This window comes from Carcharodon carcharias, chromosome 2, assembly GCF_017639515.1.
Source record: "Carcharodon carcharias isolate sCarCar2 chromosome 2, sCarCar2.pri, whole genome shotgun sequence".
Taxonomy (NCBI): Eukaryota; Metazoa; Chordata; class Chondrichthyes; order Lamniformes; family Lamnidae; genus Carcharodon; species Carcharodon carcharias.
Window position 1 is genome coordinate 159,436,898 of NC_054468.1, and position 14,518 is coordinate 159,451,415.

General features: G+C 43.9%; 1 protein-coding gene across 2 annotated transcripts in view; it reads right to left on the bottom strand.

Annotated features, from left to right (window-relative positions):
• The window catches only part of scaf8 (SR-related CTD-associated factor 8), a 195,190-nt gene that overhangs the window by 36,544 nt on the left and 144,128 nt on the right, over window positions 1-14,518 (bottom strand). The gene's annotated exons all lie outside the window — the stretch shown is intronic.

Genomic DNA, 14,518 nt, shown 5'->3' on the forward strand with positions numbered 1-14,518 from the left:
TGGGTACCACAGGGATTGGTGCTGGGACCCCAGATATTCACAATGTATATTAATGATTTAGATGAGGGAACCAAATGCAATACCTCCAAATTTACATATGACACAAAGCTGGGTGGGAGGGTGAGCTGTGAGGAGGATGCAGAGATGCTTCAGTGCGAATTGGACAAGCTGAGTGAGTGGGCAAATGCATAGCAGATGCAATATAATGTGGATAAATGTGAGGTTATCCACTTTGGTAGCAAAAACAGGAAGGCAGATTATTATCTGAATGGCTATAAATTGAGAGAGGGGAATGTGCAACGAGACCTGGGTGTCCTCATACACCAGCCATTGAAGGTAAGCATGCAGGTGCAGCAGGTGGTAAAGAAGGCAAATGGTATGTTGGCCTTCAAAGCGAGAGGATTCGAGTACAGGAACAGGGACGTCTTGCTGCAATTATACAGAGTCTTGGTGAGACCACACCTGGAATACTGTGTGCATTTTTGCTCTCCTTATCTGAGGAAGGGTGTTCTTGCTATGGAGGAAGTGCAGCGAAGTTTTACCAGACTGATTCCTGGGATGGCGGGACTGACATATGAGGAGAGATTGAGATGGTTAGGATTATATTCGCTGGAGTTCAAAAGAATGAGGGGGGGTCTTATAGAAACCTATAAAATTCTAAGAGGACTAAACAGGGTAGATGCAGGAAGGATGTTCCCAAGGGTGGGGGAGTACAGAATCAGGGGTCACAGTTTGAGGATACGGGATAGACCATTTAGGACCGAGATGAGAAGAAATTTCTCCACCCAGAGAGTGGTGACCCTGTGGAATTCACTACCACAGAAAGTAGTTGAGGCCAAAACATTGTATGTTTTCAAGGAGTTAGGTAAAGCTCTTGGGGCGAAAGGGATCAAAGGATATGGGGAGAAAGTGGGAACAGGCTACTAAGTTGGATGATCAGCCATGATCATTATGAATGGCGGAGCAGGCTCGAAGGGCCAAATGGCCTACTCCTGCTCCTAGTTTCTATGAAGACTTTCCACCTGGCTAGATCTTCTGCCACTTGCTCCCTCAAGACTGTCGCAGTGGCTGTGTGGCACTTATCAGAAAATCTCACTTATGCCTGACCCCCCACTCCTCCACCACTTTCTCCTCTTTTGAGCATCTTAACTTGTCCCACCCTTCTCAGTTTATTCAAAATCATTTTTCTCCACTGCCCTCTTAATTGCGGTAAAAATTTTCTCACCAAGATATCTTTATAGCTTTCCTCTCTGTCTCTGAAACAAGCAACTTCCCATAATCAGTGATTTCAACCTCAGCTCATCATGTTCTCTCAAATCCACAGCCCTTATTTTTTCTAAATTTTTCACTCCATGTGGAATTCAAATGCACAGCTACTTCACCTGACCATCTCATGTGGACTTGCTAGTCCCAGAGTATTAATCACAGATAAGGACATCTCTGATCACTTCCTTGTATCACCCTCCAACCACATCCTCCTCCCAGGGTCGAACACTACTTCCTTCTGTATCCACCCCTGGAAAAAAACTACTCCCTATTTCACTTCCACTTGCACTTTCAAAATATCAACTGTGTAGTCTTTGGCCCTCATTCACTGCAATAATTCAACTGCTACTGATTTACTGAACTGCTTCCTCAATTCTACCTGTGATGTCCTAGTCCTCAATAAAGCCATTACACACTCTCATCCTAACTGGTCCCATCTGCTACAACCCTTGGGCAGAATATTACCCTGTGTCGGGGGGGGCACGCCCAACACACCTGAGCATAAAATGATGCTCGACGACATCGCGCAGCCTCACGATATTTCGCTCGGTGGGCGCGCGCCGATTAACAACCCAATTAAATTCAAATTTACACCGCCTGTCCAACCTTACGGTTGGTGGGCAGGTGAAAAGGCCAAGTGGCCTTTACATTTTTTAGGAAACTTCATCCACGAGCACGGTGAGGTTTCCTAAACTTACTTTGTATTCAAAACATGTCCCAGCTCATGTGACAGAGTCACACGAGGGGACATGTTTTACTAAATTTTTATTCTCTTCATTTTTTTTTAAACACAGTGCTTCAATGTCCTGAGGTAGCTCTGTGCCTCAGGGAGATTGAAGTGCTCTTTCTTTCACATGTACAAACTGCACGATAGGGCTGCTTGTCCTCCTCCCCCGCCTGCACCAGCAGCGCTCAACGCTGTCACTTGTGTTCCATGCTGGATGGGCCTTAATTGGCCCACCCTCGTGAAATCATGGTGACGAGCTGATCATGGGCGGCAGTCAGCTTCCTGACTGCCCCTGCCGAGCACCCCCCGCCAAGGGCAAAATCCTGCCCCTTATCTCAGCTCCTCTAAGTCTAAAGGACACAGACTTGAAAGGATATCGTGGACAACTGGTTTAGCCATCCACTGCTAGGTCTTGCTGGGCCACAAAGCACAATCAGGTCCCGCTCCCACCTACTAAAACTGTTCACTATTTCAGACTCATCCTGAAAGGCAAAGATAATACCCAGCTTCTTTTCTCTACTGCAAATGTCTTCTTAAGCCCCTTTCTTTGGTCTCCTCTTCATTCACCTCTAACAAGTGTGAGGTGCTGATGGGCTTCTTTGTCATTAAGACAAAGACCATCTAATCACTTGTCTCTGCCCTATCCCTCTATTCCACTGGTCTAAACTTCCTCTAAAGTCCTAATCCTAAATTCTCAACTTTCTCTAGTTTCTCTCCTAGCTCATCTTGTTGACGAGACCCACCTCTTGCGCCCTTGACCCTTTTCCAATACACTCAACTTCCCCTCCTGGTCGCCATGTTAGTTGATATTATGGATGGTTCTCTCCCTTCAGATGTTATTCCTCTCTGTTAAATCTGCCATCATTGTACTTCTTCGAAAAAAAAACAACCCCCAACCCCACCGTTCTTACAAACAACCACCTCATCTCCAATCTCCCTTTCCTCTCCAAAGTCCTTAAACAGGTTATAGCCTCCCACATGTGTGCTTGGAACTCCATATTTGAATCCTTCCAATCAGGTTTCTGCCCATGCTACAGTTCCTCAGATTGGAGGAAGCTCTGTAATGGAGTTCCTCAGGGGTCAGTGTTGGGACCCTTGCTTTTCCTGATATATATTAATGACCAAGACTGTGATGTGCAGAGCATGATTTCAAAGTTTGCAGATGATACGAGGGTTGGAAATGTTGTCAACTATGATGGGATAGTCTTGAACTTCAAAAGGACATAGGCATATTGGTGGATTGGGCAGACAAATAGCAGATGAAGTTCAATGCAGAGAAGTGTGAGGTCATTTGTTTTGGTGGGAAAGATATGGTGAGACAGAATAGAATAAAGGGAGCGCTTCTAAAGGAGGTGCAGAACATAGAGAGACCTCAGTGCATGGATACATAGGTCATTGAAAATCACAGGGCATGTTGAGAGAGCAGTTAAAAAAGCATATAGTATCTTAGGTTTTATTAATAAGGCATCAAGTACAAGAGTAAGGAGGTCATGTTGAACTTAAATAAGACACTAGTTGGGCCTCATTGGAGTACTGCCTCCAGTTCTAGGTGCCATACTTGAGGTAGGATGCGAATGCATTGGAGACAGTACAGTGGAGATTCACAAGAATGATTCCTGGGGTGAAGAACTATATCTATGAAGTTTGATTGGAGAGGTTGGGACTGTTTTCCTTGCAGAAAAGAAGGCTGAGAGGAGACTTGATAGAGGTATTCAAGATCCTGAGGAGTATGGACAGGTTAAACAGTGAAAAACTGTTCCCGCTCAAGAGAACATCAAGATTTTGTGGGCACAGATTCAAAATAATTGTCAAAAGAAGAAGTGGCGATGTGAGGAAAATTTTTTTGACCCAGAGGGTGGTTGGAGTCTGAACCAACTTCCTGAAAGGGTGGTGGAGGTAGGTTTGATTGAGGTATTCAAAAGTGAATTGCATTGCTGCCTAAAAAGAGAGAATGTGCAAGGTTACGGGGGATAAAGCATAGGAGTGGGAGTAGGTGGAATGTTCTTTCAGAGAGCCAGTGTAGACTTGATGGGCCGAATGGCTCCCTTCTACACTGTAAAGATACTGTGAGAAACAGTTCAGAGAAGGTTCATTTGACTCATTCCTAGGATGAAGGACTTATGAGGAAATGTTCAGCAGATTGGACCTATACCAATTGGAGTTTAGAAGAATGAGAGGCGATCTTATTGGAACATATAAGATCCTGAGAGAACCTGAAATGGTGCATACTGGGAGGATGTTTCCCCTTGCGGGAAAGACTAGAATGAAGGGACAGAGTTTAAGAATAAGAGGTTTCTCTTTAAAGACAGACGAGGAGAAATTTTCTCTCTAAGCAAATCTCTGGTATGCGGATTTATCTTCCCTAGAAAGCAATGGAGGCTCAGTCATTGAACTTATTCAAGGCTGAGTTGGACAGATTTTTGATAGACAAGGGAGTCAAGGGTTTGGGGGGTAGACAGGAAAGAGGAGTTGAGACCACAACTGGAACAGCCATGATCCTATTGAATGGCAGAGCAGGCACAAAGGACTTAAAGGACTTAGGAGCAGGAGTAGGTTAATATTACTATGTTTGATCATCAGATGAAATTGTTTTTGAAATTTACATTAACTAGTGACACAAAATTATACCCTTTAAAAGTCTTATCATCAGCATGCTTCACTTATTTTAAAATCTCAAACTTATTTCAACAGGCCACACAACTGTGATTAGCCTGAAAGCCAAATCAATATCTGCTGTCCTTATAACCCCAAGGAATCAAAAATTCCACTAGTCAAAGATCCAAATGGCTATTTAAATCTCTCAAATGAGAATGCCCTAACCCAAGTGAAAGGTTGTCATTCTATGGCTTGAGAAAACACAATCTAGACATGCATTCCAGTGCATTACAAAGGGGGTACCGTCTCAGGTGAATATAAAAGATCCCATGGCACTATTTTGAAGAAGAGCTGAGAGTTATCCCTGGTGTTGTGACCTCAATCAACAGCACAAAAAAGATTATCTGGCCATTATTACATTGCTATTCGTGAGAATTCCGATTAAGAGTCACATTCCTGAAGCATCAAGGCCAAGGTTTTCATCCCTGGGTCAAATGTGCAGAATTGAGAGATTTCCCAGCACAGCCAACCCAACCATTAATAGTTGCCCACAGTTTGGATTTTCGAACAGGAAGGGCAAGTGAAACAGGAGTATGGGTAGGTGACCCTGGAACGAATGCAGAAGCTGCCAGGTGCAAAGATGGGCTGGGTGCAAGGCCTGCCTCTGTGCTCCAGCACTGTGTTTAAATAAAAAAAACACTCCTCCAGCCCTTGAGCGCATCCTCCCAACACACTCCCAAGACCCATCCATACCAACCTATGACCCCATCCACCCCCAATGCCAACCCTTGCCCCTCATACCCCCTATTCCAACTTATGCCAAGTCAGGCCAACCCATACCCCCATTTGTTCTTACTCCCATCCATGCCAATTCACCTAGTATCCTTCTATACTGGCTGGGCAGCTTTGACAGTTTCTTGACAGCTCTAATGAGTTTGTGCGTAAAATGCATAACCATGTTTCATTCTAATAATCCCAAAGAATGCCTTCCCTCTCCAAAAGGTCTCACAGAACCCTATCGAACTTGTCAAAGGCTATCCAAAGAATACACCAAGTTCAGACCTCCTGTTACCGGGTCTGCTCTGCGCATTCTGGGGTTCATGCAGCTTGGATTCAAAAATCAGAAGTCAGTGGAGGTAGCTGATGATTTAAATGGCCAACTGGCCCTGCAATTCGCGCAAGCATAAACCCTGGCCCGGCTCAAGTCCTCTACCCGTGAGGATGGGAAATGCCGGGTTCAGATGGGCGGGACTTAGAAAATTCAGCAATTAATCGGATTTTCACCACAATGGAGGCCCTCTCCGTTGTGGTGAAAATCTAGGCATAACTTTCTTTCTGGCTCCACAGAAGCCGCCAGATCCGCTGAGCATTTTCACTTCTTATTTCAGATTTCCAGTATCCACAATATTTTACTTTTGTATTCGTGACATTTAAGTGCTCAATTGCTGTCAATGAATGCAGTGCTCAATCCCTGACAGCAGGAAGTGCTGTGGAGAAAAACACCATCACAATATTGTCTGTGTTGATAACAACGTAAGGGTAGGCTGTACAACACGCAGCTTTCAGATTACTTCTGCCATCTAGTTCATTGCTATTCAGCCTTTGAAGTCCAAGCCAATAAGCCTTATTTGTGATTATTGTTAATTTCCTTTTCTGAACTTTGTGGGTCTGAAGGTTTGCAAAGAATGATTTTCATTCCTGGTGGATGGATTAGTTAGTATCAGCAATTTGAGATGAGCAATTATTGTGCATGTAGATTGAAACTTTATATGTGGCAGTCAAGCTTCAACAAGGCCAACCTAACTGCCTGACAAAGACAAAAACATCCTGACCCAAAGACATGGACTGGAAAGAAGGGGCCATTTCAGCACATTAACCCTATTTCTTCCAAATTCTACCAGAAGTACAGGGATCACTGTTCCTTGCAATTTTCTTGAATTTGTTGAAATGTAGTGCCTCTGGATGGGTGAAAACCACACTGTTACTTTGGAAGGAGATCTTTGGCCAGTGAGAGGAGGCAATTGAGGAGGGTCATTGCAATGATCTTTCCTGTGGCAGACAGCATGGACAGCCATGAATTAGATGCCACAAGTGATCTGAAAGCTGCAGGTTGTACAGCTTATCCACATATTATTATTAATGCAGAAAATATTGTGAAGAGGTTTTTCTCCCCAGCACCTCACGCTGGCAGGGGCTGAGCACCTCACGCTGGCAGGGGCTGAGCACTGCATTCGGCGGCAGGGACTGAGCACTGCATTCGGTGGCAGGGACTGAGCACTTAAACATCATTAATGCAAAAGCAAATTATTGTAGATGCTGGAAATCTAAAATAAAAATTCTATAGTTACCGCGATAGGACTTGTCTTCCTTCTTGAACGTGGTCAGAATCACAGCATCCCCGAGATCCCCTGGAAGCACTCCTCTTCCCAGAGAGAAAGGTGGAGTGGGTGGCTAGTGAACAGAGCTAGGAATTTGCAGCATGGGCCAAAAAGAATGCCTACATTCTTTCCAACATTTAATTGGAGGAAATTTCTCCTTAACCAGTACTGAATTTCAGAAAAGCATTCAGAAAATTGAGCAACAGAGAAAGAACCGAGAGAAGCAGTGATGAGGAAGAGCTGGATGCCTTCAGCGTACTTGTGAAAACTAAATGCACTTTCAGATGATGTCACCAAGGGGCAAAATGTAGATAAGAAATAGGAGGCAGCCAAGGATAGATCCTTGCAAGACACCAGAGGAACAGTGCAGGAGGAGGAAGGCAAATCATTGTAAATTATATAATTAGATGACAGTGGAGGGACATTGGAGGAGGATGGTGTGGTCAACTGTGCTGAAGGCTGTAGACAGGTGGAGGACGAGGGGGAGGAAAAGAAGTTTACCATTGTCATAGTCACAACAAGTCCATTAACGTTTTTATGGGTCACATAAGCTTTCTTCCACCCTTCATCATCCAACCCCATCAACATACCTTCATATTCATCCTTTCTTCCATATGTGTTTATCTCGCTTTCCCTCATCTATGCTAGTTGTCTCAACAACTTGTACGACAGTGAGCTCTGCATTCTAACCACTCTGGGTGAAGCAGTATCACCTAAATTCTATTGGATATATTTATGTCCCCTAGGTTTGGTCTCACTCACAAACGTACTTTCCATGTCTACCCTATCATATCATCTTGTAATCTTGAAGACCTCTATCATGTCACCCTTCACTCTTCTCTTTTCCAGAAAAGGACCCTTTACCTGTCCGATATTTCCTAATAGGTGTATCTTCACTCTTCTGGTACAATTCCAGTGTATCTTTTTTTGCACCTTCAGCACCTCTACAGCCTTTATATAGCCTCCTCTTCTTATGCAGTCCCTCAGGATTGAGAATGATTTATTTCCACTCCAGTTCTATGGGTTTCATGATGGTTGATAAGTCCAATGTGTGATCTGCATGTTTTGCCATACGGGAGACAGTTGGTGTTTGAAGAGTTGGGCGGATGAGATGTTTGGAGGTTTGTTTGCTCTCTCAACTTCACGTCTGCATGTTCTTGATGAAGTTTTTCGATACGTTCTGAGACTTCTCAAGTAAGGCTTCTCCATTTTGGTCAATCACAAGCACAGGATAACCATGAATTGGCAGGGATGTTTGATCTCTTCAGGGATGCTTTGACGACATCCCTAAAGCATTTCCACTGTCCTCCTGGGAGTCTCCTCATGAGACCTAGTTCTGAGTATAACAGTTGCTTCAGAAGTCTGGTGTTAGACATATGAGCAACATGTCCCAGAGCTTGTTTTGATGATTAGCTAGGCATGTTGGCTTTTTCACAACCAACATTCTATTCTGCCAGTGAGACAAGCACAATGCCTCGTGGAAACACCAATGGTCCAAACACTGGCACGCGTGTGACTACTTCACCATTCGAGCAAGGGACCACAGAGAGGTCCACATCACCTGCGACATGACAGGTAACTACAACCGCTGGAATGATCAACGCCTTATCCAATCTACCATCTCCATCAGCCTGATCTCCAAACAGTGGAAGCAACGCCGCAAGAAAATTAGGATCGAAGGTCTCAAAGGTCCTGCCAAGGTGGCTCTTTTTAGTCAGCGCCTCACTGCCAACCTCCAGCCACCAGGAGCTAAAGTGTTCCAAAAGTGCCTGGTTGACCCAAAAGTCCACCATAATAACCACCTGTGAACAGGTCCTTTGTATCTCTAACTGAAAATATCATGAATAATTTGACAAAAATGACCAAGAGATACAGGACCTAGTTGCGGATAGGCGCAAAGCTTTTGCAGAATCGAAACTTCATCATGCCTCAAGAGAAAAACAGCAGCCCTCTAGGTGTCCAAAGGCAATGACACAGCATAAAATCCACGGCATAAAGAACAAATGGTGGACAGAAAGAAAGTGGGAGACCCAACTCGCAGACACCAACGACATGTGTGGTTTATTTTGAAGAACTTCTTTACCGAGACTCTGTCTTCGGATTGAACATCCTCAACTCCATTCCTCAATGCCCCATCCATCTCAATCTTGGCCCTATACCAGTCTGGTGCGAAGCTGAAAAGTCCATTCATCAGCTCAAAAATAACAAAGCTGTTGAAGCAGATGGAATCTCAGGTGAAATTGTGAAACATGGCAGAGATATACTCCTAGCATGGCTGCACAACGTCATATCTCTCATCTGGGAAGAGGAATGCATGCTGGGGAATCACAGGGACACAGTGAGCACACCTACATTCAAGAAGGGAGACCAGTCCAATCATAGTAACAACAGAGAAGTGTCTCTGCTGTCTGCTGTAGGAAAGATCATTGCAAGTAACCTCCTTAATTGCCTCTTCCCAGTGTCGAAGAACTCCTTCCAGAATAGCATTGTGGTTTTCACCCATCCAAAGACAGAAGAGATATGTTCTTCACTGCAGGTCAAAGTCAAGAAAATGCAAGGAACAGCACCAATCACTGTACATAACCTTTACATAATATGGAGATGAGAACTGTTCACAGTACTCCAAGTATGGTCCAACCAAGGTTCTATCCAAGTTTGAAATAACATCTATGCGTTTCAATTATTTCCCTCTAAGAATTAACCCCAATGGTTTGCTATGGCCTTATTAACCTGCGTCACTACTTTTAGTGACTTGCATATCTATACCTCAGTTCCCTAATTCCTGCTTCAGCAGAACATAGATTGGTGAAATGGGCAAAGTTTTTGAATTGAATGTTGGGGTGATTACTTAGGTCAGCCAGCATTGTAGATGATGGCCAAATCAATCATCCATGAATACCAACTCTCCAATCAGAGGAGATAGGCTTTCTCTGTTCAAACTATCGTATTTCTTCAGAATTTTAAAAACCTTGATTCAACCACGTAGTTTGACTTCTCTGCTCCAATGGAAGAAGTGTCTTTTTCAACTCTCTTCATAATGACAGTTTTCAATCTCTGGCATCATATCAATGAGACCTCTGGCTTTAGTATAATGGGATGATCAAAAGTGAACACAGTACTCTAACTGTGGCATACCAACATTTTGTGCAATTCTCTTATTTATACTCTTAATATTTTATGCTCCAAAATGCTGCTTTGGTTGCCAGTCTGCTGACCGATGATTGGAGCAGCTGTGCCGCTCTGATTCGATCAAGTAAAAATGGAGGCTATGTCAGGGGGAGTTCTGCACTGGAACTTGCAGCGGGAGCAATTTAAGGTGATGAATTACCAAATGGATTTTTTGTACTCTACTGATGTTTTTAGCAAAATTACCAGCATGTATATTTATGAATTGAGGCTGGGGTATGTGGTCACATCTTCGAAGTTTCTGGGAAGAAACAGATAGTAGCAGACTTCAGAAGGCCACACAGACTGATGAAATGGGCAGATGTATGATAAATGAAGTTAAATGCAGTGAAGTGAAATTTGGAAAAAAAAAATTAAGGTACTGTAAATAAAATGGTAAAATTTTAAGGGGGTGAAAGCACAAAGACCCTGGGGTTCACATGCACAAATCTATAAAGCTGGCAGGACAAGCTGATAAAACTGAAGAAAATCATATTGGACGATTGACTTTGTAAATAGAGATATGGGCCAGATTTTCATGGTCCTGTTTAGGACCAAACAGAGGCAGGACTGGAAAGAAATAGCTGATGAGCAGCAGGCTTGAAGTCCCATCTCCATCTCTGCCTTCAGCCATTGCACAAAAGGAGGGAGAGAGGGGGCCCTGGAACAGGTCCATTTCTAATTAAGAGGTAATTAAGTGTTGTGAGCTCCTGAAGAGAGCATCTCCAGCAAGTTTTTTTTTATTTTCAGGGAGGCAGCCAGGCTTCAGCAGTTAAAAACAAAAAACTGTGGATGCTGGAAATCCAAAACAAAAACAGAATTACCTGGAAAAACTCAGCAGGTCTGGCAGCATCGGCGGAGAAGAAAAGAGTTGACGTTTCGCGTCCTCATGACCCTTCAACAGAACTGAGTGAATCTAAGGAGGGGTGAAATATAAACTGGTTTAAGGTGGGGGTGGGGGGGAGAAGTGGGGTGGGTGGGGGTGGTGTGGTTGTAGGGACAAGCAAGCAGTGATAGGAGCAGATAATCAAAAGATGTCACAGACAAAAGAACACAGAGGCGTTGAAGGTGGTGATATTATCTAAACAAATGTGCTAATTAAGAATGGATGGTAGGGCACTCAAGGTACAGCTCTAGTGGAGGTGGGGTGGAAAGGCTAGCAGGGCATAAAGATTTAAAAATAATGGAAATAGGTGGGAAAAGAAAAATCTATATAAATTATTGGAAAATACAAAAGGAAGGGGGAAGAAACAGAAAGGGGGTAGGGATGGAGTTCAAGATCTAGAGTTGTTGAACTCAATATTCAGTCCGGAAGGCTGTAAAGTGCCTAGTCGGAACATGAGGTGCTGTTCCTCCAGTTTGTGTTGGGCTTCACTGGAACAATGCAGCAGGCCAAGGACAGACACGTGGGCAAGAGAGCAGGGTGGAGTGTTAAAATGGCAAGCGACAGGGAGATTTGGGTCATTCTTGCGGACAGACCGCAGGTGTTCTGCAAAGCGGGGGGGGGGGTGGGGGGGGGGGGGTGAACGGAAGATGTGGTCCCGGTAGACCGATCGTGTCAGCTTGCTCCTGCCCCACAGAACTCATTTCTCGTTATCTTGACTCCCTTCTCTCTCCCCTTGTCCAGTCCCTTCCCACCTACACCCGTGATTCCTCTGACACCTTACGTCACATCAACAATTTCCAGTTCCCTGGCCCCAACCGCTTCCTCTTCACAATGGACGTCTAATCCCTCTACTCCTCCAACCCCCACCAGGATGGTCTGAGGGCCCTTAGCTTCTTCCTCGAACAGAGGCCCGAACAATCCCCATCTACTCTCCGCCGTCTGGCTGAACTTGTTCTCACAATTTTTCCTTCAACTCCTCTCACTTCCTCCAAATAAAAGGTGAGGCTACGGGTACCCGCAGGGGCCCCAGCTATGCCTGTTTCTTTATGGGGTATGTGGAACATTCCTTGTTCCAGTCCTATTCCAGCCCCCTTCCACAACTCTTTCTCCAGTACATCGATGATTACTTCGGTGCTGCTTCGTGCTCTCGTCGGGACTTGGAAAAATGTATTAATTTTGCTTCAAATCTCCACCCCACCGTCTTTTTCACATGGTCCATCTCTGACACTTCCCTTCCCTTTCTTGACCTCTCTGTCTCAATCTCTGGTGATATACTGTCCACCAATATCCATTACAAGCCTACCGACTCCCACAGCTACCTCAACTACAGCTCCTCACACCCCACTTCCTGTAAGGACTCCATCCCATTCTCTCAGTTCTTTCGCCTCTGTTCTGATTATGCTACCTTCAAAAACAGGTCCTCTGACATGTCCTATTTGTTCCTTAACCAAGGTTTTCCACCCACGGTCGTTGACAGGGCCCTCAACCGGCCCATCTCCCGCGCATCCGCCCTCACGCCTTCTCCTCCCACCCAGAAACATGATAGGGTCCCCCTTGTCCTCACTTATCACCCCTCCAGACTCCGCACTCAAAAGATCATCCTCCGCCATTTCCGCCAACTCCAGTTTTTCCAGACTTCTGCCTCCTTTATAGTTCATCATGAGCATGATGAACTGCAGCATGAGTTGCATCTGTGTCCCTTAAAGTGAGTCATGAGAGTGCTGTATTTGGAAGATATAACTACCCATTAAACAACGTTTGCCAGATTGATACTTCTGCAAACTGGCACGCTGTCAAGTAAACCACCAACTATGTAAATGTGGAAAAGTCTTCAGGTGAATTAAAAAGGTTCATTAAATAGATAAAATTGTCAAGTACGTTTTCCTGTATTCAAAGTATAGCCGAATATGATATCAATGTCTAACTGTTTAAGCTTTTCCCATTGCATTATGCATTAAGTCTACACATATTTTTAGATAACAGTTCTGAAATCAGTTTGTTTATTTGGGGAGCGTTATGGGCTCTTGCTGCAATCCAACTGCCTTTTACAAATGCTTGACTGTATTTATACAGCTGGTTTGAAGAGTCAGTTTGTTTGCTTGGGGAGAGTTATGGGTATTCGACAGTTTCCAGTGTTATAATAGGGCTCGATTGTTCTGTTCATAAAGTGTATAACGGGCGAGGGAGTAGGGCGAATGGGAGTGTTCAATAAGATCAGAAGGTTTAAATTTCTATGGATTGTGGGGCTTCCCATTACAGCAAAATCTTCGCTGCTGATTCCATTGGAAGAACTGGGTTAGTGCTTTAAGAAGAGAGATGGGTGTTTTAACCTGTCCTCTCCAGAGTCAGCCCACTTCCGACCCACCTAAGTCCTCTTGCCTCCCTGGCTCCAGGCCAATTAAGGCCATGGCTGCCTGAAAATCCCATTGTTCCTGGCGAAGGAGACAGGATCACAACAGCAGATTAGTCCCGCCTCAGTGATGAAAATCTGACCAACAGAGCACAAAAGCAAGGAAGCAAAGATAAAATTTTATCACTGGTTAGGCCTCAGATACAGCATTGTTTCTAATACTGGGCAACACACTTGAGAAAGGAATTCGAAGTCTTGAAGAGGGTGAGAGAAGATTTACTAAGAGTGCAGAAATTCAGATTTATGGAGGTCAAAGAAGCTGAGATTGTTCCCTTCAGTGCAAAGAAATCTATGGGGAGATTTAATAGATTTTCAAAATTATAAAGGGTTTTGGTAGAGTAGCCAGGAATAAAACGCTTTGCATTAGAAGAGTCAACACAGGCATGCTAAATGGTGTCCTTCTGTGCTGTATGATTGTACGCAGAATCTATTCCCTTGAGATATAATGGCAGCCTTGAAGCAAGAAACATGAACCAGATGCTGAAGGCATCTGAAGAAAGTGTGTGCGCCTGCAAATAAATTGATAAAGATCAGTGTGTGAGAACTGTGGTATGTTCAACCCAAAAGAAAACTGCTGTAAACCTGCAAAAACCTTGCTGCTATATATTACTAGAGATGGTGATAATGGAGGAACTATCTTTAAAAAAAATTCTACTGATAGTAGGAGAACAAGAACTGAAGATGGTGCCTGAATTCAGTCTCATCTATATAGTGGACAGGATATCAGTGGCACTTGTTTCAATTCTTAAAAGCAGATTTACCTTCTGTGAAAATGTCGATGCCTACTTCACTCCTTCTTCATTTCTTTATTTATTAGTGGGATTGACAAATGAAAAATTAAAAGTTTAAAATTTGCAAGTGGGGATTTCATGGTTCAGTGAAAACTTTCTTAAAGCTGCCTGCATCAATGAGTTTGAAATTGGATCAATAGCTAACAATGCGTATTTGTCTTGGACTGGAATTTGGAGATGGCTAATTTTTTGCCTTGCACGTTGAAGTACTAATAAGACAACATTATATCTTGAAAAAAAAGTATTAAACCCATTATTAGGGCAACACTGAAGCATAGTAAAATATCACAGTGCTCCACT